The sequence below is a fragment of the Peromyscus maniculatus genome, chromosome 21, assembly GCF_049852395.1.
Source record: "Peromyscus maniculatus bairdii isolate BWxNUB_F1_BW_parent chromosome 21, HU_Pman_BW_mat_3.1, whole genome shotgun sequence".
Taxonomy (NCBI): domain Eukaryota; kingdom Metazoa; phylum Chordata; class Mammalia; order Rodentia; family Cricetidae; genus Peromyscus; species Peromyscus maniculatus.
The window spans coordinates 48,124,239-48,145,002 of NC_134872.1; the positions used below are offsets into that span (position 1 = coordinate 48,124,239).

The window sequence follows — 20,764 nt, forward strand, 5'->3', positions numbered from 1 at the left end:
GGGCACTGCTTCCTGGCTCTGGCTTTGTGGAGACCCCTGGTGCTCACGGTCAATGCCGTCTTTCTCTGGTCCAGGCAACATTGACATTTGCTAGCTGTAGTGAAGCATGCCTGTTACCCTAGGACTTGGGAGGCAGAAACAAGGGAACCAAGAGTTTGAGGCCATCCTTGGCTATAAACTGGGTTCAAGGCCAGCCTGGAGGTCTGAGCTCTTTTTTTTTCCCCAGAAAGTCAAACCAATGGGCTTGAGAGATGCTTAGTGAGGGAAAGTGTTTATCGTACAGGCTTCTCCATGTACAAGCTCTCCACGGTGGCATGAGGCTGCAGTCCCAATGCTGAGGTGGGGGTACAGACTGCGGAATATCCCAAGGGCTTGCTGACAAGCAGGTCTGGTTGAAACAGTGAGATCCAGGTTCAGTGGGAGACCCCATCTCAAAACTATACGCGGAGGGAGTCACAGAGGAAGACCGCCAGGGTTGGACCCTGGCCTCCGCATGCTCACAAGTCTCTCTCCTTTACAACTGGCCAGTACCTGGTGGGTTGGTCAGGGCCATGGGCACTGAGTGGATGTGAGATGGCTGGAGGGGCATTGAGGTAGAGCAGCATGGAGCCCTGGGTTTTGTTCCATAGACTCTCTAGGACCCTGTGGAAGTCCTGCGCTCTCTTTGGATGTCAACCACTGTTTTCACACATCCAAGTAATTAAAGTAAGTTTCTTAGAAAGAGCCTGAATAAAATCCATATAATCTCCACACCATCTTCGCCTGCGGAAAGTACATACAGTTGGTGTTTGTGGTCACAGCATCAGCCTGAAAATTGTTTAGGGGGCAAGGGCACAGAACACTTTCAGCTTTGAGGAAAATTCCAGAACCAATAGACAATGCTTTGGTTCAGGAGAGGGGAAGAGGCTGGGACCCCTGGCCTTGTGAGGCTGACAGTCAAAAGGGCTGGAGGTCTGATGGTGTGGAAGCGGGCATCCCACTCTCCATATTCGCTCACACAGACCTACGCCCAGGACCCGCTGTGCCGGCACCCGGCTACGACAGAGGTGCCTTGGACCTCACAGCCTGCAGCTTGGGGGTGCTTACAAAAGTGCCCCAGGTGCCCCTCCACAAGAGGGGTCTCTCTGGCAATCCTGACCTTCCAGGGTATAGGCTATAGTGTAGGCCTCCAGCCTCCCGGGAGAGTAAAGCTGTTCTAGTCAGGGCCTGGCAGGGGGCAGTGGTAAGTCCTTGCTGTTAGGGACCCAGGCAGGATCTGTGTAGGGAAGAGAGGTGTGGAGCCAGGGCTCTCAGGAAATATCTACTATTGTCCTTGAATACAAGACCTTGTGAGTCAGCCCTGGGCTCATAGCCAGAACAAGGATGCCCATCCAAGAGCTGCCATGGGCAGGGCAGGGCAGGAAGAAGAGGGGAGACATCTTCCTAGCTGCTCCATCAAGGCCTCAGGGAGTGTGGAGGGAGGTGGAGGAAAGATGTGGATGTGATCCTCTCTTATCCCGCCTACAGTCTCAGAGTGAACTACTAAGCTGAGAAAACACAAGTATCCAAGGGCTCCATTTCCACCACACCCAACATCCGTGTGGGGAGGGGGGCGTCTAAGCAGTCGAGAGAGCTCTGGGTCAGCACCACAGACTAGCTTCCCCTGCAAGGGACGATGGAGAAGGGTGTGGCTGGCACCATCACTCTGTGTGTCCCCGGATTCTAGGTACCCCGGTGGAGTTATGACCTCAGTGGAGCTGGACAGGGCTCAGGGCTCAGGACAACGCCCCGAGACTCGACTCAGGTCTACAGATGCCCCTGGTGAACTCCCTTTGTCCTTCCTGTGGCCGGGGAGGCCCTGCAAACACCATCAGTGAGAGAGGTCCTGATGTGAAGATCCTGGAGGAGCCTTACCCACTGTGGCATACCCTGGGTGACAGGGCCCCTGCAAAGCTGCTCCAGGAGGGGAATGCAAGGTGGGAAGTGTGAAATGAACTGGGTGAATGAATGGGTGAATGAGTGAAGCTGTGAAATGAACTGGGTGAGGACCAGGCCAAGTCATGGGCCCAGTGGAAGACAAGACAGGAGGGCCTTATCCTCAACATGTTGTAAACCGCAGGGAATCATGAGTAAGAAAGACTGCATGTCACAGCTTCCCAGTTACAGTTTGGACGAGAACTGTCCCCAACAGGTCCATGTGTGTGGACACTTGGAGACCAGCTGGGGCGCCTCTCTGGGGAAGAATGGGACCTTGTGGACAGATCTAGCTAGCAGACCACGCCACTGTCTCTTTCCCACCACAGTGGATTGTATCTCCTCAGATCTTGAGCCCCAAACACACCTCCCCTCCCTTCAGCTGGGTTTTGACAGGAACAGAGTCACAACAGTGAGAAGGTGACTGTCCCAACAAATCCTGGTGGATCCTGAGCTGCAGGATGAAGCTGGCCAGGGAGCCCGGTGGGGTGAGTTCTGTGTGTGGACGGTGGGAGGTGTCACGGGGGTGGCTGTCCGGGTCTGCACGGGGAGGCCTCAGGAGTACACAGGACAGCTTGCCCTTTCTGGACTTGCTGCTTCTCTCTGTCACCCCTGAGACGCCCCCTTGATCCTGCCTGGGCAGACAGATCCATCCTGACTGTCACTGGCCCACATTATCTCGCTGTCGAAGTTTCTTGCCAAACAACTTTCTCCTGATGCTAGGAGACCAGAGGCTGAAGTGCTAGGCCACTAGGGGCCCCTGCAGATGAACTGAGAACAGTCATGGGTGGGAAGCCTGGGGGAGCGGGGGAGACCTGAACCCTCACTGGGTGTGGTGTAGGCCCAGGCAAGCACCCCTCAGAGTGGGAAAGATGGCCGTTCTATTTTCAAGCAATACTAGATTTGAGTTCCTCAGGAGTGGAACTGGGTCATACTGCTTCCCTTTGCAGTCTCTTCCTCCCCTTCCCAGGGCCGCAAGCAGGGTTGGCTCAAAGCTGACTCACTCAACGTTTATGAACACAGTGACCAAGTTTGTTGACCATGACCCTGTATGCGTGGTTACGAAAGATCAGGAAATCAAAGAGCCGAAGATCTGTCACAGAGCAGACTTTAGCTTAGGATGGCTGTGGGAGAGCCCCTGGCATCCCGGGGCATACCCAGGCCCTCGTGGAAGTCAGCTGGGGTGGCCAGAACAGGGGGGGGGGGGCAGTCAGAACAGCAAGAGAGACACTAGTGCTGTGTCTGTGAGCTGGACCCCCGGAGGTGCCCAGGTGAATGACATCTAACTTGTCCCGATGCTAACCCCTGGCAGTGCTAAGACAGCCCCCCACCCCCACCCCAGTGACTCTGAGGTGATTTATTACCTCGCTAAGCCTGGTGGTACCCAAGATGACCAGTCTGAGATGCAAACCCTAAGGAACCCGGTGAGTGTTCTCTAGGATCTACAGCAGGAGTGGGTGTACACGAGAGCTTATATGATGGCTTGTTCACTTTTTAAAACAGTCTTCGTTCGCCTGCAGTGGAGTCTCCTATGGCCTAGGCTGGCCTTGAACTCAGTATGTAGACGAAGTTGGCTATGAATTCCCAATCCTCCTGCCTCTACTTTCGCACTGCTGGCATTAGAGGCATGAGGCACCACACCTGGCTGTTTATCTATTTCTGGCACAGGGCTGAGCTGTGTAGCCCAGGTTGGACTTTGTGAGTGAATGCCATGGCTGTGGGAAGTGGTATTAGTGGGGTACCGGCAAGCTATGGAGAAAGCTGGCTGCCCCTCAGTGATGTAAAGGTCGGCAAAGACATCACTGACTGTGTGCCATGGTACCATGCCAGCTTTCACGTGTGACAAAGAAGCCGTCTGTGAAGACATGACACTGCTCCCTAAGAATGTCGGATGCCAGGGAAGTCTTCTTATAACACAGCTAAGGGAAATGATGAAGAGTATACAGTGAACCAGTCAGGACCTGGTGATGGAGTGGGGTGTGGGGTGACAAAGGGACATCCAGATGTTGGGTTCACAATGAAGCCTGGGAAATGTGTTTCATTTTGACACCTATGATGGGCTCTGTCTCAGAGCTTCCTGGACAGAGATTCTTTTTTTTTTTTTTTTTGGTTTTTCAAGACAGAGTTTCTCTGTGTAGCCCTGGCTGTCCTGTAACTCATTCTGTAGACTAGGCTGACCTCAAACTCACAGAGATCTGCCTGCCTCTGCCTCCTGAGTGCTGGGATTAAAGGTGTGTGCCACCACTACCCAGCAGCTGGACAGGGATTCTAAGGCCCAGAGAATTTGGAGGCTCTTGACCACAGGTGGTAAACGAAGACAGGACATGAGAAGGATGTTCAGAGACGGATCGGTGAGTAAAGATGCCTGTTGCCGTTAGGCAGCTAGGCCCAATCCTGGGACACGCATGGCTGAAGGAAAATCAACTCCTGAAAACTGTCCTCTGACCTCCATCCTCCGCAACACATTAATTAACGGACTGATTAATGAATTAATTAGAAAGAATGCCCACAGAGCAAGACTGAACCCAATACATCTTCTGCATCGTCCCGTAGCGCTTAGCACACTGGTCTGAACAGTCCTCCTAAAGAGTGCCTCATTCACTCCGTTCTGGAGGGGCAGTGGCGGCGGCGGCAGACCTATACTCACCAGGCCACACAGACAGAGAAGAGAAGCTTGCTTCCACAGCTGGGACATGGGATCTCCCCAGGGCCCAACGGAGGCGACTTCCACTCCTGCTCTGAAGGGCCACCCACACCCATGGCTTTTCTGCCACAAGACATGCTTCCAAAGAGACCCACTGCACCCTTCCCCAGTCACCTTCAATTATCCAAGTGTGCATGCCTGTGCACACGCTGCCTCCCAACCCACCCTGGGAAGCGATTTACGGTCGTGTATTGACAACACACCTGTCAGCTGTCAGCTCGGCACGTCTAAATATTATGTTCTATTACCCAGAACATCACTTACAAAAATTAAAACAGTGGCAATATGAGGCTGGAGAGATGGCTCAGCAGTTAAGAGCACATAATGCTCTTCCAGAGGACCTAAGTTCTGTTCCCGGCGGCCACATTAGTTAGTTCACAACTGCCTCTAACCCAGCTCTGGGGAATCCGACACGCCCTCTACTGGCCTCTTTGGGTACTGCAGCCACACACACAAACCCACACTCAAGATAATCACATATATACGTAATATACCACCACCCCCCTTTTAAAGTGTCAGTCCTACTCACAACAGTGGGGAGAGGGGCGGGGAGAAAATTGGTGGTTAAACAAAATTAATTTTCCTTCTCCACCCCTTTTCCGGTTAAAATAGTTTGACCTGAAGACTACAAAGCTCATGGCTGTTTCTTCTGTGGCCCAGGAGCTGGAGTTCAAAGCAGGGGACCTGGAGGGGACACCCAGAGTGAGCTGAAGCAGTGTCCACAGGGTTTCCCTGACACCAGCAGGACTCAGAAGACAGCCTTCCTGGGTCACAGCTACACAGCCCCGACTCTACGGTCTCTCACAAGGACAGCGAGGAATTCGAGAGGCATGCAGGTTTCATGGCCACCAGCAACATTCTAGAAAGCATGGGCATACATTATTTTACTCTGTTGCTACTAGAATCCTGACAGTCGGAACTGTTTTCTCTCTCTATTTCAAAGATGAGAAATTAACACGAAGAGATGATTGTCCAATTTTTGTTGTTTGCTCTTTTTGTTTGGAGACAGAGCCTCCTATCCGGCCTTCAACTCAAGGATGACCTCGAACCCCTGACCCTCCTGCGTCCGCTCTGACAAGTGGGTCTGAGCTCTTCTCACAGCCCCTGCCATGCTAGTAACTCGGTCAAGTGCTGGGATTACAAGTGCCCCACATCTGGCTTTTACAAGTGTGTGCCCCCACATCTGGCTTTTACAAGAAGTGTGTGCCCCCACATCTGGCTTTTACAAGTGTGTGCCCCCACATCTGGCTTTTACAAGTGTGTGCCCCCACATCTGGCTTTTACAAGTGTGTGCCCCCACATCTGGCTTTTACAAGTGTGTGCCCCACATCTGACTTTTACAAGTGTGTGCCCCCACATCTGGCTTTTACAAGTGTGTGCCCCACATCTGGCTTTTACAAGTGTGTGCCCCCACATCTGGCTTTTACAAGAAGTGTGTGCCCCCACATCTGGCTTTTACAAGTGTGTGCCCCCACATCTGGCTTTTACAAGTGTGTGCCCCCACATCTGGCTTTTACAAGTGTGTGCCCCCACATCTGGCAGTGAAACCCCGGGCACAGGAAGGAACAGAGCCACAACCCCAGAGCAGGTCAGATCGTCAGTGGCCAAGCCCCTCCAATCCTCTGGTGCCGAAGGATGAGGCGTGCACAGTGCTCTGTACAGAGCGCTGCTCGGCACTGCAGATCTGACGAGGCTGAGGCTACTCCCCTCTCGCTGGGACTTATTGTTCACGTTGACTTCTGAAGGGTCCTCAGTTTACACTGAAGAACAGAAGCATCCCGGGACCGGCCCTCAGCTCCCAGACAGTTGGCCCTCCAGGAAACGGATGTAAATTTGGAAGTGGGAGAAAGAATCCGGTGTATTTTAGGCTTCCCGAGCTGGTAAAGGAAGGGAGTTTGATTCTGAGCAACTGGATCTGGCACCTCACCAGTGCCTGTAACGCCAGGGGATCTGACTCCCTCTTCTCACCTCCACAGGCACCGTATGAACATAAACAGATATAAATATAAAATAAAAGGGGGAACATGACATACTTTCTAACAAAAATTAATGAATGAATGAATGAATGACATTTAAAGGGCTAAGAGCCCTTCATCCCGGAACATCTCACCAGAGGAAGACAAATAAATGGCTTTCTTCACAAAGTCAGCATCTGGGAGTCAGAAGGTCAAGGTTCATCTCCCGACCGTGCCCTGGCAAGGTGAGGAACCTCCAAAGGTCCACACCACTTGCTTCAGGTTTTTGTTTGGGTGTGTAGGTAGGCCAGAGGCCAACTTTGTTTTTCGGGACAGAGCTCACTGATTTGGCTAGGACGGCCCCAGGGAACCTGTGGCTCAGCAGCAGAATATAAGCCACCCACCGTGGCTGGGTATTGAACTCATGTCTTCACACTTGCATGACAAACACCTTGCTGACTGAGCCAACTCTTCAGCCTTGGAACCTCAGTTTTGACTTCTTCTTTTCCCTTAAAAAAAAAAAAAATTCCTTGCCAGGCAGTGGTGGCGCACGCCTTTAATCCCAGCACTCAGGAGGCAGAGACAGGCAGATCTCTGTGAGTTCGAGGCCAGCCTGGTCTACAGAGCAAGATCCAGGACAGGCACGAAAATTACACAGAGAAACCCTGTCTTGAAAAACCAAAAAAAAAAAAAAAAAAAAAAAAAAAAGGATTCCTTTTTATTTTATGTTCATGAGTGCTTGCTTGCACCACACCCTGCCTGGAGCCTTTGGAGGCCAGCAGAGGGCGTCAGATCTTCTGGAACTAGAGTTGTGAGCCACCATGTGGGTGTTGGAAACTCTAACCTGTGTCCTCCGCAAGAGCAGCCCGTGCTTGTAAGAGCTGAGCCTTGCTCTCAATTCTGCTATCTGCAGAAGAGGAACAGCAGAGGCTACCCCTTGGATGCTTCTGGAGATTCAATGAGACTGCGGGCCACACCCGGCTCCACTGAGGACGGGTACAGTGCCGGACAGGGTGAGGTTTCTGATGTTTAGTTTTCGCATGGATACAGTTCCGATCAAGCCCAGTGACTCAGTCATGACTAGTTGGGTTTGGTAATTTGTTGCCTGGGTAACCTTCAGTCTTCCCTGTTTCAATTAGCAGAATGAAGTGATTCAAGAAGGAAGAGCGAAGCCTCGGCAGCCTGGGTCCTCTGAGTATAAGGACCAACGACCCTGCTTACTCCTCCGCCCCCAGGAACCAACACACAAGGGTACTTCCAGAGTGAAGACCCAAAGCATCATGGGAAGAAGGCTCAGTTACCCCCACCAGGCAGAGCAGTCACCAAAAAATACAAAACTTACACCTCTGCTTGACTTTGTAGGTAGCTTCCTGGAGTTCATGTTGGCACTTGTGTGCAGGTGTGAGTGTGTAGGACAGCTCTGAATGTGGCTATGGGCCAGGCCAGACTCTCTCACCTGGTATTAGTGGTAACAAAGGTGTGTTAGACCCTGACCAGATGCTGTTCAGGCCACGGCCATCCGCAACTGCATCTCTCTCCGACCTCGTGGTTGATTCTGTGTACAGGTCTCAGGTCACCAGACTCTGTGCTTTCAGGTGCTCCCGGTGACACAGTCACATGATGTAACTAAATGGGTCTTTTCCCCACTTCCCTATAACCTCATGGTCACACATTCCTTCCTCTGCAACACAACTCTGCTTCACCTTCCCGGACTACCCCGGGATCCAAGACAGCATGACTCCAAAGCTGAGACCTTTCAAGATGGGCCTTTGCTGTCTGGGGTCCAGACTCTGAGCAGTTCAAGCCCCCCCAGGAAAAGAAAAATCATAGTGTCATTGCTACCTGGAACACAGCAATGTCTGTAATTCTAGAATGCTGAGGCAGGAGGATTTCATAAGCAAAGCAAGTCTGGACTACATAGTAAGACCCTATATCAAAACAAACAAACAAAACTGTGGTTAAGAGCACACAGCTGCTCTTCCAGAGGTCCAGGGTTCAATTCCAAGCACCCACACGGCAGCTTACAACCAACTACAGTTCTAAAGGAACTGAGGTCTTTTTCTGGCCTCCGAGGGCACTGTATGCATGTGGTGCATAAACATGCATGCAGCTAAAACACTCATAAAATTATTTTTTAAAATTTAAAGCACCGAAAATACAATAATACCCATTAACGGGAAGTCTAAGAGGGTGCACCCAGGGGGCCTGGAGTCATCTCAGCTCAGCTCTGGTACAGAGAGGGTAAGGCTTTTGTCATTTCCTGTGCCGAGAAGCCCAAGCTCTCAGGAAGCCGGCAGCATGGCCGCCACTGCCTTATTTTAGGTTGCAACCTTTCCTCCACTGGATGACAGTCACTCTGAGGAACTAGGGATACTCGGTCTAGCAGGGCCATCCCAGGGATGCAGGCCTGGATGGCCTCAGCTCCACGTGTGCCATCTGGTCGGATGGCTGAAGGTCCCCACGCCTTCAGACCTCATTCCAGCCTCCCAGACTTAGAAGGAAAAGCATGAGGTCAACTCTGAAAAAACAAGCCGAGGGACACAGTCACCTATGGTCTCTCTGATGTACACTCATTCTGAGCTGAGTGATGGGCGCTCCAGGAAGGCGGAAGTCCGGAAGTCCACATCCCAAAAGACGGATCCGTGAACAGAAGTCACCGGCTCTCAAGCCAAGCGCCTGCATGGGGCCCAGGCCAGATGACACATGCCATGAGCACTCTCCAAGAACACAGACACACTGCTATTTGTTTCTGTGCTGGCTGGCCATGTCTTGCTGCCTCTGACCAGCTCTCATGCGCCATCCTTTCCCTCCACCCTCGGCGTTCTGGACTCACACCAAGTCTCCCTGTGTCTGTTTGATTCTGAGCTCACAGATTATCTTCTTGTCACCGGAAATTGAAACAGTCTGAGACAGGGCTCCTTTAAGCCCACTTCCCCTGCCCTGCTCCCCCAACCCTACCCCGTTGCTAAAGATTCAGGAAATGCAAACCCCACATAAAGATAAGCTGGACTACAGCAGAGGACCAGCTCTGTGACCTTGTTGGGCAGTGACTTCCGCTCCTGCACCTCAGAGCTTCAAGAGGGAACTCAGTGTAAGGGGTTTCCCAGATGCTCCCCAGGACACCCCAAAATCCTGGACCTTGATATTGAAACAGTAGATCTTCCTCCATACTAGTACCTTAGGTGATCCCTAACGATCTATCTATCCTATTGGGGAAGGAAGGTTGGAAAGATGTCTCAGCAGTTAAAAGCACTTGGGTGCTCTTCCAGAGGACCTCAGTTTGATTCCCAGCACCCACATGGTGACTCACAATGGCCTATAACTCCACACCAGTGAGGTGATATATTGTGTACCCTAATAAACCTGCCTGAGGATCTGAGAAGCAGAACAAGCCACAGCCTCCACCTATGACCTCATCAACTCCAAGAATCCTCTGACTGAAATCCTCCGAGTCTTCACCCGAAAGGATCTCAGCTGAACTGCCTTAGTTCCTGTTTCCTCACGCCTTATATACCTTTCTAGGTGTGTGTGCTTCCCAGTACTGGGATTAAAGGTGTGTGCCACCACTGCCTGGCTCTGTTTCCAGTGTGGCCTTGAACTCAGTGATCCAGATGGATCTCTGCCTCCCAAGTGATAGGATTAAGGGTGTATGCCACCACTGTCTGGCCTCTATGTCTAATCTAGTAGCTGGCTCTGTCTGTTAGGATACACAATATATCACCACATTAGGGGATCTAACCCCCTCTTATGGCCTCCTTGGGTACTGCACCCAGCACCGGGGAGCAGAGACAGGAGGATTCCTGGAGCTCACTGGTCAGCCAATGTAGCCTCATCTGTGAGTTCCAGGCCAATGAGAGGCCTGTCTCACAAGACAAAGAGGATACCTAAGGTCAAGGTTGTCCTCTGGCTTCCACGTGCACATGCATATGTGCATGCAACCACATGTGAGCATGTATATACACATGCACATACACATAAACGTAATTTAAAAAGTAAATAGCTGGTCACAGTGGCTGATGTCTGCCTCCCTACCACTCAAGAGACTGAGGCGAGAGGGCTGCCATGAGCTTGAGGCCAGTTTAGGCCACAGAGTGAGAGAGACCTCTCAAAAATCCACAAATAAACAAGTAAACAGAGATATAGAAATAACAGAATGGTACATGCATGTGAGCGCTACCCGTCAGGTTCTTAAGGTAGTTTTAGAAGAGAGACCACTCACTCAACAGTGAGGAGCGGATGGCTAGTCTCCAAAGCAGCACTTAATGACTCAGATGGGAACATGTTTCTGTCAGCTCTGACAGGACTCTGAAAGCACAGGAGGCCTTGGCCCGGCCCCGCCTGGCTCCACACCCAGTCACTCTGGCAGCCCGGGCTCCCCAGACAGCCCGGACGTGGTGCACCCTGCCTCCCGGCTCTGGGATGAGCTCCACAGGTGTATCCAGGACAAGCCCTTGCCCTGGGGAATCACCAGTGGGGACTATTCATCTCCCCACTGAGCTCCCCATGGGCAAGGCCCGCTGGATGGAAGCATCAACCTCGACTTACAGCTCTGAGTAAGTGGAGCAAGGAGGGGCAGGAAGGCTGAATCACCCAGCAGAAGGCTGGTAACAGACTGAGGTTCACTGTGGAGTCGGGCCTTCAGCCCCAGGCGTGTGGGCCTGGCCACTCATTTGATTGAGACCATCAGGACATCATCTCCTAACTGTAGGAGAAGAGAAGAACCCTTCCCTAATCCCATCCACCTCCATGCCCAGCTTGCCTAGCCACCTCCATCGCTCCAAACAACCAAGCGACATGAGATGGTTCTGAAGTTTTGGAGAAAGGTGCCAGTCCCTGTGTCTGGGGACCCAGGTGCTGGGAGAAACTTAAGACAAAGGACATTCAAGATGATGATGCTTATGAGTAGCCAGATAGACTAAGGAGCCCGGGGACACACAGGTAAGCAGACTGCAGGGCTTCCTAGGGATCTGCATAGGCTAGCAGCTGGCGATCTGCAGGAGGGGCCATGGAGGCCAGCTGGGGGTATGGAAGTACTCACTGCCTGTAAGGACACCGGCAGGGTCTCCCCGCCTGTAAGGACACCAGCAGGGTCTCGCTGCCTGTAAGGACATGGTCTCTAAGACCATGCCCCGCCATTTCTACAACCGAATGCACCAGGCTCCCTCTGCTGCCACCTCACCTACCCGCACCACTGGCTGTGACAAGTCTCCCTCCTCCAGGAAGCCTTCCCTGACCACTCATGGGCACAGCACTCTCTTCCTTAGACCCCTCTCTGAGTGTCCAGCATTTTGAAGAAACCTGATCCTTTATGCACTTGTTGGTTATGAGTCCTTTTCTTTCATCAGTTAATATTTAGGGAACCTGTAGGTTCGCAGCAACTTTATGCCTTTTTTGATACCCCATGCCCACCACACGGAGCCCAGAGTCACACAAGCAGTGGGCACCGAGACAACAGCGGCTACTTCATCAATATCAAATCAGGAGGTGACCTAACCCATACCTGGGGGCACAGAACCGCCAAGCAGAAGGTGAAGGAAACCTGGAGGATGGAGATGGGCAGCGGACGGCTCAGTGGGTGAAGGTGTTTGATGTCTGGAGGCCATGTGGAGGTGGAGGGGATTCTACAGAACCGTCCTCTGACCTCCGTGTTCTTGCTACGGTGTGTACATCACCCCACGCTATCATCATCCACACATATGCGGGCACGCACACAACATGGAGGTGAATGGGCGTTGGGGATCCATCCTTCTCTCCTGGCCGGAAGACCATGGTTATGGGCAGCTAGGTCACCCCTCACCTAGGGCTCCATAAGAGAAAAGTCCACAGTGAGAGGTTCCACCACCCCTGTGGCATGGCACAGAACAGTTTGGAGAGAGCGTACAGGAGTGTGTGGAGGGTGGGGATATCTCAGGCTCACCTCCAGAAGCCAGGCTGATAGCCTCTGCAAGCAATGTCTAGCCATGTGTTGTGTCTACGTTTAGATTATTTTATTTTGCTTATTTGAGATAAGATTTTACTCTGTAGACCAGCCTGGCCTGAAATTACATCTGTAGCCCGGGCTGCCCTCAAACTCATAGTGATCCTCCTGTATCAGCTTCCCAAGTGTTGGGATTATATGTGTGAACCATCATGTCCAGCTTTTAAAATGGAATCTCACTATGTTGCACAGTCTTTGAGTTTCTAATCTAAAGTGATTGTCCTGCTTCTGCCTCCAAAGGGCTGGGACGACAAGAGCATGTCACAGTCAGCTCCTTGGTTTATTTGCTAAATGCTCCAGTTCAGAGACTGCCATCACTAGTGAGGCTGGGACTCTCCATTCACACTGGATTCTCAACCCCACTTTTATCCCATTTCCTAAACCAGCTCTGTCCACTTGAAGCATTATTGAACAAAAGCAACGGCCACCAAGTGATCTGGTCTCTCAGCTCGACCATGAGCGATGTTCTGATCTGGTCTCTCAGCTCGACCATGAGCGATGTTCTGATCTGGTCTCTCAGCATGGCCATGAGCGATGTTCTGATCTGGTCTCTCAGCTCTGCCATGAGTGATGTTCTGATCTGGTCTCTCAGCATGGCCATGAGCAACCCCCTAGATCAGGCTGCCCTGTAATCACGTCTTGATCACTAAGTGATATGGGAGGGGAGTGGGAGTGGGCCAGAAAGCAGCATCCCTGCTGCAAGTTCATGTTTGAGCTCTTGACTTTTTAATGACGGACGGTAACCTGTAAGCTGAAATAAACCCTTTCGTCCCCTAATTGCCAGAGAGTTTTGTTAAGTGCTTTCAATGGCCTCCAAGCCCCAGGTTACAAGGTCTCCAGCCCTCATCTCAGCCCTTGGGTGACAAGATGGAAGCCCAGAGAGGCGACCCTGGAAATGCTACAGCAGGGTCACACAGAGCTCCTCTTGCCCCACAGCTGTCACACCCCACCCGACCCAGGGGCTCCACGGCCGTCCTCCACAAAAGGCTCACCAGTGGGAAAGAGAAAGAGCCACAGCAGGAAAGGACGGGGTGGCGAGGGAAGGGGACATGTGGGGAAGAAGGGGCAAAAGTGAGGAGAGCAAGTGAGGGTCCAGAGGAGAAGCCCGGGGCACCTGACTTTGGCCTCCAGAAGCCCTTGGCAGGATGGAGACAAGGAGGAGGGTTGCTGGTGACCACTGAAGAAGCAGGCCACCATGTATGCAGAAGCCACTTCCTGTCTCGTGGGAGATAAACAACAGACTCAAATAAATCTCCCAAAGCTATCGCTGTCTGAAGCACCCTCACAAACTGACATTCTCTGGGAACATCATCGTCCAAAATGGTCATTGGTGTCTTGGGGACAGGGAAGGGGCTGAAGAGGGACATAAGCAGTCCTCCCAGACTAGCCTGTGACAGTGACCTCTCGGGACCTTGGTTCACTCTAACGTGAAAAAGGATTAGAGGTTTCTGCTCAATAGCACTCTTGTGGTGGTGGGGAGAGACAGAGAGACAGAGACAGAGAGTCTCTGACAAGATGGAACAGCAGAAACCCAGCTTGACGCTTCTCCCATCGAGTACTAGCCAGGCCCGGCCCTGCTTAGCTTCTGGGATGAGACAAGACCAGGCGCGTCAGGGGGGCATGGCCATGGCCTCTACTCAACACTTCTAACTGAACCAATAAGGGGCACATGCCTTTAACTCCAGTAGAGGCAGGGGGATCTCTGTGAGTTCAAGACTAGCCAACACTACACAGTGAGACCCTCTCACAAACAAACAACTGCTGAGAATCAAGTTTCCTGGGGAGATTCGGTGCCAGGGGCCTCGTGCCGTGATTTCCACACAAGAAAGCCACTTCTCAAAACAAAGCAAGGGAAAGCACTCCCCACACTGTGGTCCTCACGCTTGGCTGTTCAACCCTACCAGAATCACCATGGAAACAAGTCTCTGGGTGTGTCTGTGAGGGATTACATAGATTAGGCTAACTGAGGTGGGAAAACCTGCAGGTAACCTTGGGCAGCCGCATGCCCTGGGCTGGAGTCCTGGCCAGCTGAGCACTAGCGTGCTGTGACCACTTGTGACTTGCACCAGGATAGCTGCTTTTGTGAGGTATTTTGTCACACCCACAAGAAAAGTCGTCGATAATACAAACCAACAAAAAGAAAACCTCTAAACACACACAGGCAAATCTCAAGAGTTGTCGGTTAAAACCCTATGATGATGTCAAAGACTGTATTTCAGGGAGATGAGAAATGACTCCAGTTTCAAGAAAGAACAACCCCAAAGTCTGAGAAAAGAAGGTGGATAGGCATGAGGGGAAATCTGTATTAACTAGAAAACAAAACGTCTGGTTTTAGGGGGGAAATCAGGTCAAGGGACATCACAAGCGAATTATAACACGTAAACTGGGGAGGTAACGGTTAAAATGAAAGCAGCCTGCGGTTCTGTATTATTTGGGAGGAGGGGAAACACTGGTTAATTTTAGACTTTAATATAGCTGTTAAAATATCCGGGGCAACCCGTGAAAACAGGCACAAAATACACAGATTCTAATTAAGATAGAGAGCAGAACAAAGGGGAGGCCAGCTCAGAGGAAAGACCAGAAAACTTACAAACACATGCACATGGTACCAGCGACCCTAATTCATCGTTAAGCCATGCAATGAATCTTTTTTCTAATGGTTTTTGAGTCGGCATCCCAACCGGTAGCTCAGGCAGGCCTTGAACTTGGAATCCTCCTGCCTCAGCTTCCTGAGTGCTGGAATGATAGGAATATGCTAATCTATCAGGCAAGACAGATAATAACCAAAGGCACACACCAAAGAGCATTGCCTTAAATATATAAAGTAAAAATGTCTACATTGCAAGGAGCAGTTCAAATTCAATGAGACGTTTTAACACATTTCTCTCTCTCTTTTCGGGAGCTTGTGGAGCTGGGGACTGACCCTTAGGGGTCAGACAAGAAAACAACACTGAGCCATGTTCCCAGCGCACATCTCTTTCAATAACTAACGAACTAAGCATACAGCATCAGGAAAGAACGTAATATAGATGATTTGAACAACAACTATGTCTTCTGTGGTGGCTCATGCCTTTAGTCCCAGCACTTGGGAGGCAGAGACCAAAGTACTTCTGAGAGTTTGAGGCCAGCCTGGTCTATATGCTGAGTTCTAGGTTCACAGAGAGGCCCTGTCTCAAACACAAGCAAGCAAACAAAATCAAACCCCAAAGTCAACCTTACTGTGTTGATCATGTAGACAGAACTAAATGCAATAATACAAGAACACTTATTCTTTCATGGACTTTTAAAATATTTTTTAAAAACTGAAGAGATTATATATAGAATATGATGAAGGATTCCACAAGAGTAGTTCAATACACACTCCAAACTCTCTCAGAGAATCTACAACCAATCTACTTTAAGAAGAGAGAAAGATAATCTAGGTCTGTCTGTCTTTCTCCACGCCCCTCTTTTTCCTCCTCTTCCTCCTTCTTATTTTCTTCATGACAGGCTCTCACTATGGATCCATGACTGGCCTGGACGCCACCTGCCTCTTCCCCAATCGCTGACGACACAGGTTATGCTGCCATGCCGGCCACAGGCTTTCTTTATCTTGAACAGAGCCAAGAGCCTGTCTCAGTGAGTGAGGAATGGAAGACTCTTGAGGATGATACAGGTTGAGGAAGCTACTGACCAAGCAAAGCCTGGAATTAATGAAGTCCTTTCCAACATGGAGAGGAGGGAGGGATAAGGTGAATAAGTGACATCAGTGTCTAGGAACGATCTATGCAAAAAAAAAAAAAAAAAAAAGTAATATCACGAGGCACTTCTTCAAATTCAAAGACAGAGAAGTCTGAAAGGTGAGTCTGAGGTTCCAGGCATCAGTGACGGACCCACAGACAGAAATTACAGAGACGCAGAAGCAGTCCCAATGTTAAGAAGAATTTTCCACCACGTGTCTGTGATGGTCAGTCTACCGTCAACTTGACAAGACTTGGGATTACTAGAAGCAGACTTCCAGGTGAAGGAGGGTATCCAGGAAGTTTTAACTGAGGAATGAAGACCCACCCTGAGTGTGGCTGACACCATCCCATGGGCTGGGGTCTCAAAATAAACACACAAAGGGATGTGAGTGGAACACCAGCATTCAGCTCTCTGTGCCTCCCGACTTCAGACACAGTATCCTCAGCCACCTCAGGCTCCAGCTGCGTGTCTTCCCCACTGTGACAGGCCATACCCTTCACAAACTGGAAAACCCGAACAGACCCTTCCCTCCGTGCAGGGCTTAGGAAAGTAACTCATCTTCCACCTTTTGTCTCTCACTGGCCTGGAACCTTCCCCAGGATTCTACACTAGCTCCTGAGCCAGCTCCAGGATCGACCGGCCTGCCTCCAACCCGCAGCTCTCCATCGCTGGGACTACGAGCGCTCACCACTGTACCTGGCTTTTAACTCGGAGTCCAGGGATTCCAGCAAGTGTTTCACCTACTAAGTCATCTCTCGAGTCCCAGCATAAGGTGTTTTGTGTGTTTGTTCGCCAGTTTTCTTTTGAGCCGGGCTCTCACCTTGTGTAGCCCTGGCTGGCCTGGACCTCCCTATGTAGACCAGGCTGGCCTTGAACTCCTAAGTGTTGGGATTAAAGGTGTGGGCCTGGCTGTGCCCGAGTTTTTTAAGCCCACCCCTTCCCCGGAACCTTCCATTCTTCCTGCACACCATGAGGGCGGACAGGGTACATACGATTTGTTTAAACGAAGCATCTGCTTCCTCGAAGCGAGCAAGCTCACCTTGACCTCGGTAGCGGCTGGCTGCGTTGGGGGCCTGGCTGTGGGGGCTTCTCCTGCGGCTGGCCAGTCATGCTGTTCTCATACTGCTGGGCAGGAGGGAAGAAGCGACCTGGGTCTGAGAGAAAAGGACAAGGCAGGGTCACTGTCGCATCACTCACTCCCACATCACCATCATCTGGCAGAGGCCACTGTTCCAGAAGCTCCCCTCACCCTCCCACGCACTGGGGGAGCCCGTTGGCAGGCGCTCACCACAGACCTTCCCCAAACTGTGCAGTGTGTCCAGAGGACCCTGAGGAAGAAGAGGCCACTAAGATGACTTAGATGAGGTCCTCAAAACAGCGAGACAGAGCTGAAAGGGAGCCGTGGTACCACAGAACAGTACTCCTCAAGTACTGTGACACAGTACTTCTCCAACTGTGCGTGCCTAGCTACAGGTGCTGTGACACAGTACTTCTCCAACTGTCTGTGCCTAGCTATAGGTACTGTGACACAGTACTTCTCCAACCGTGCGTGCCTAGCTACAGGTGCTGTGACACAGTACTTCTCCAACAGTCCGTGCCTAGCTACAGGTGCTGTGACACAGTACTTCTCTAACCATCCGTGCCTAGCTACAGGTGATGTGACACAGTACTTCTCCAACCGTCTGTAACAAAGAATGGTTTGTTTTGCATCTTAATTTCTAAGCAGTTGACAAATACTTTTCTGATATGTAAGACAAATTAACTGCTAGAGAAATGGAAAGATACTCAAAGACAAAGCTTTATTTATTTATTTTTAATTATTCAGTATAGCAGATTATTGTCGAGTGGATGTGACGGTTCCTAATCGTCTACTCTCAGTTTCTGGTTCCTTCATGGACTGAGGCAGGGACCCCGTACTGGCGAGTCCCGTTCCTGGGGCACAGCTGTGGGGCACAGCTGCACAGACGCCCCCCTAAGGTCTGGCAGGGGTCCTGGTTCAGAGAAGTGGGAGGGGCTAAACATAAGGAGTAATTTCAAGTCACCCCCTGGACTACGGAAAGTTAGTTCTGAGGGACTCTCTCCAGAAAGAGGAACCACAACGCCAGCTCTGGTAAAGTGTCTCCAGCCGTCTGGAGCTACGCACCGTCACCCACTTGCCATGATCAGGAAACGAAGTGCAAGCTCCTCTGTCCCCCAGCGCCCCTTTCACGCCTCTCAAGTGAGAACAACGAGACCTCTGTCCCAGAAAGTACATCGTTTTCAAAACGTTAAGAGGACCGCTGGTGTTCATTCCATTTAATGCTATAAAAATAACCCCTGTCTTGTGGGTCTCACACGCGTGTGTGGAGGCTCAGGACTGACGTTAGAGTCTTCCTGAACTGCTGGAACTACTCACTGGACAGGCTTTTCTGGTAAGCTCAGAGCTCGCCATGGACCAGTTGCTACATGGACCCTGAGTCCGTGTTGGAATTACATGCAGGTGGCCACGCTCACCCAGCATCTATAGCGTTAACATGAGTTCTGGGGATTCCAATTCCCGACCCTCATGCCTGTGTGGCCAGCTCTTCAACCAGTGAGTCATTGCCTCATAAAAACAACCGAAGGAACAACAACAACAACAACAACAACAACAAAACCAACCAGGAGCTCTGGCTGCTCTCACAGAGGATGCAGGTTCAGTTCTCAGCACCCACATGGCGGCTCACGACCATTTGCAACTTAAGTCACAAGAGAAGTGGGATACCCAGTTCTGGCTCATGCCAGTACCAGGCATGTACAGAGATGTAGGTAAACACAAAATAATACATGCAGTACACACAAAATTAAAACAAACAAATATTTAAAAGATTAAAACCAGATATATTTATTAGATTTGTATGCATGTGTGTGTGCACACGCTCATGGGGGGGGGGTTGAAGGAGTCACAGTTGGCCGTGGCACTCAGAGGGCAACTGCAGAAGTCGGTTCTCTCCTTCCACTATGTGGGGCCCGGGGAGCCCCTTTACGTGACCAGCCATCTTGATTTAAGAAAGAAAAAAAAAAAATCAAGAAACCCTTTGTTAGTGACAGTCAGCTTAAAAAGAGAAAAGGAAAGGAAAGAAAGAAGGAAGGAAGGAAGGAAGGAAGGAAGGAAGGAAGGAAGGAAGGAAGAAGGAAAGGAAGGAAGGAAGGAAGGAAGGAAGAAAGAGAGAGAGGAAGGAAGGAAGGAAGGAAGGAAGGAAGGAAGGAAGGAAGGAAGGAAGAAAGAGAGAGAGGAAGGAAGGAAGGAAGGAAGGAAGGAAGGAAGGAAGGAAGGAAGGAAGGAAGGAAGGGAGGGAAGGGGTGGGAAGCCTTCAGTGCCTCGTGTCTTCACGACTGCCTGGTGCCTGAGGGAGGCGTTCCAAGTCCTTCTCACCCATCTCAAGAGCGAATGCTCAGAGCCTCCACGTGTCTGCTTTTAAGCAGCTCTTACTTTAAACTTTAGAAGCAGCTAGCCCTGAAGAAGAAAACTTCCCCGTTCAAAGGCTTGTGTTCTTTTTAATGCAAACACACACACCCTCACTCCCCCATTCTAACCTAAAGCATCTGCAATTTTGGAGTTGGCTGCTCACGGAATTCTATCAAGAGGCTCGTCGTAAACATTCCTATGGCAACGGAAGTTTCTGAAGGCTGTCTGTGCCGCTCCGGAGATGGTACATCATTAACTCCGAACGTCGGCGAGGAGCCGGTTCTGGGGGAGACATGTTTGTGTACAAAAGTCGAAACAGCTATTGGCATCTGAACAGTGGGCCTTATGGGGAGCCAAGAGATGGCAGAGGGGGAGGTGGGGGGGGCTCAGTTCTGGGGAGTGAGGAGTCAGTTCACAGCCCTATCCTGGGCTCCCTGTGGACCACGAGTTCTTGGAAGGGCTGGTCTCTCAAGTAGGCCTTGAGCCCAGGCCAGCAACTCAGACTGTCATCTACTGCACGTCAGCCTTGAGGTGCCCCCTTAACTCCCTAACGATGGGTTCATCACAGAGACTTAAGGGAGACATAAACAGCTAGCTATGGGCTGGGGGGGGGGGCTCGATAAAATGCCCGCTGCACAAGTTCACCGGTATCTGTACACACATGTGCACACACCCACATACAGAACGACACATACACACACACACACACACACACCCCCCCCACATACAGAACAACACACACATCCCACATACAGAACAACACACACATCCCACATACAGAACAACACACACACACACCCCACATACAGAACAACACACATCCCACATACAGAACAACACACACATCCCACATACAGAACAACACACATCCCACATACAGAACAACACACACACACACCCCACATACAGAACAACACACACATCCCACATACAGAATCACACACACACATCCCACATACAGAACGACACACACACACACCCCACATACAGAACAACACACACATCCCACATACAGAACAACACAC

The 20,764-nt window shown here is 51.0% G+C and overlaps 1 protein-coding gene across 16 annotated transcripts in view; it reads right to left on the reverse strand.

Moving 5' to 3' along the window:
* Trerf1 (transcriptional regulating factor 1) overlaps positions 1–20,764 on the reverse strand; it is a 223,077-nt gene that overhangs the window by 57,898 nt on the left and 144,415 nt on the right. For all 16 annotated transcript variants that reach the window (XM_042266730.2, XM_076557706.1, XM_042266728.2 and 13 more), the window contains exon 4: positions 17,352–17,466. The gene's annotated coding sequence lies outside the window, so the exon portion shown is untranslated. The remainder of the gene's footprint in view (positions 1–17,351; positions 17,467–20,764) is intronic.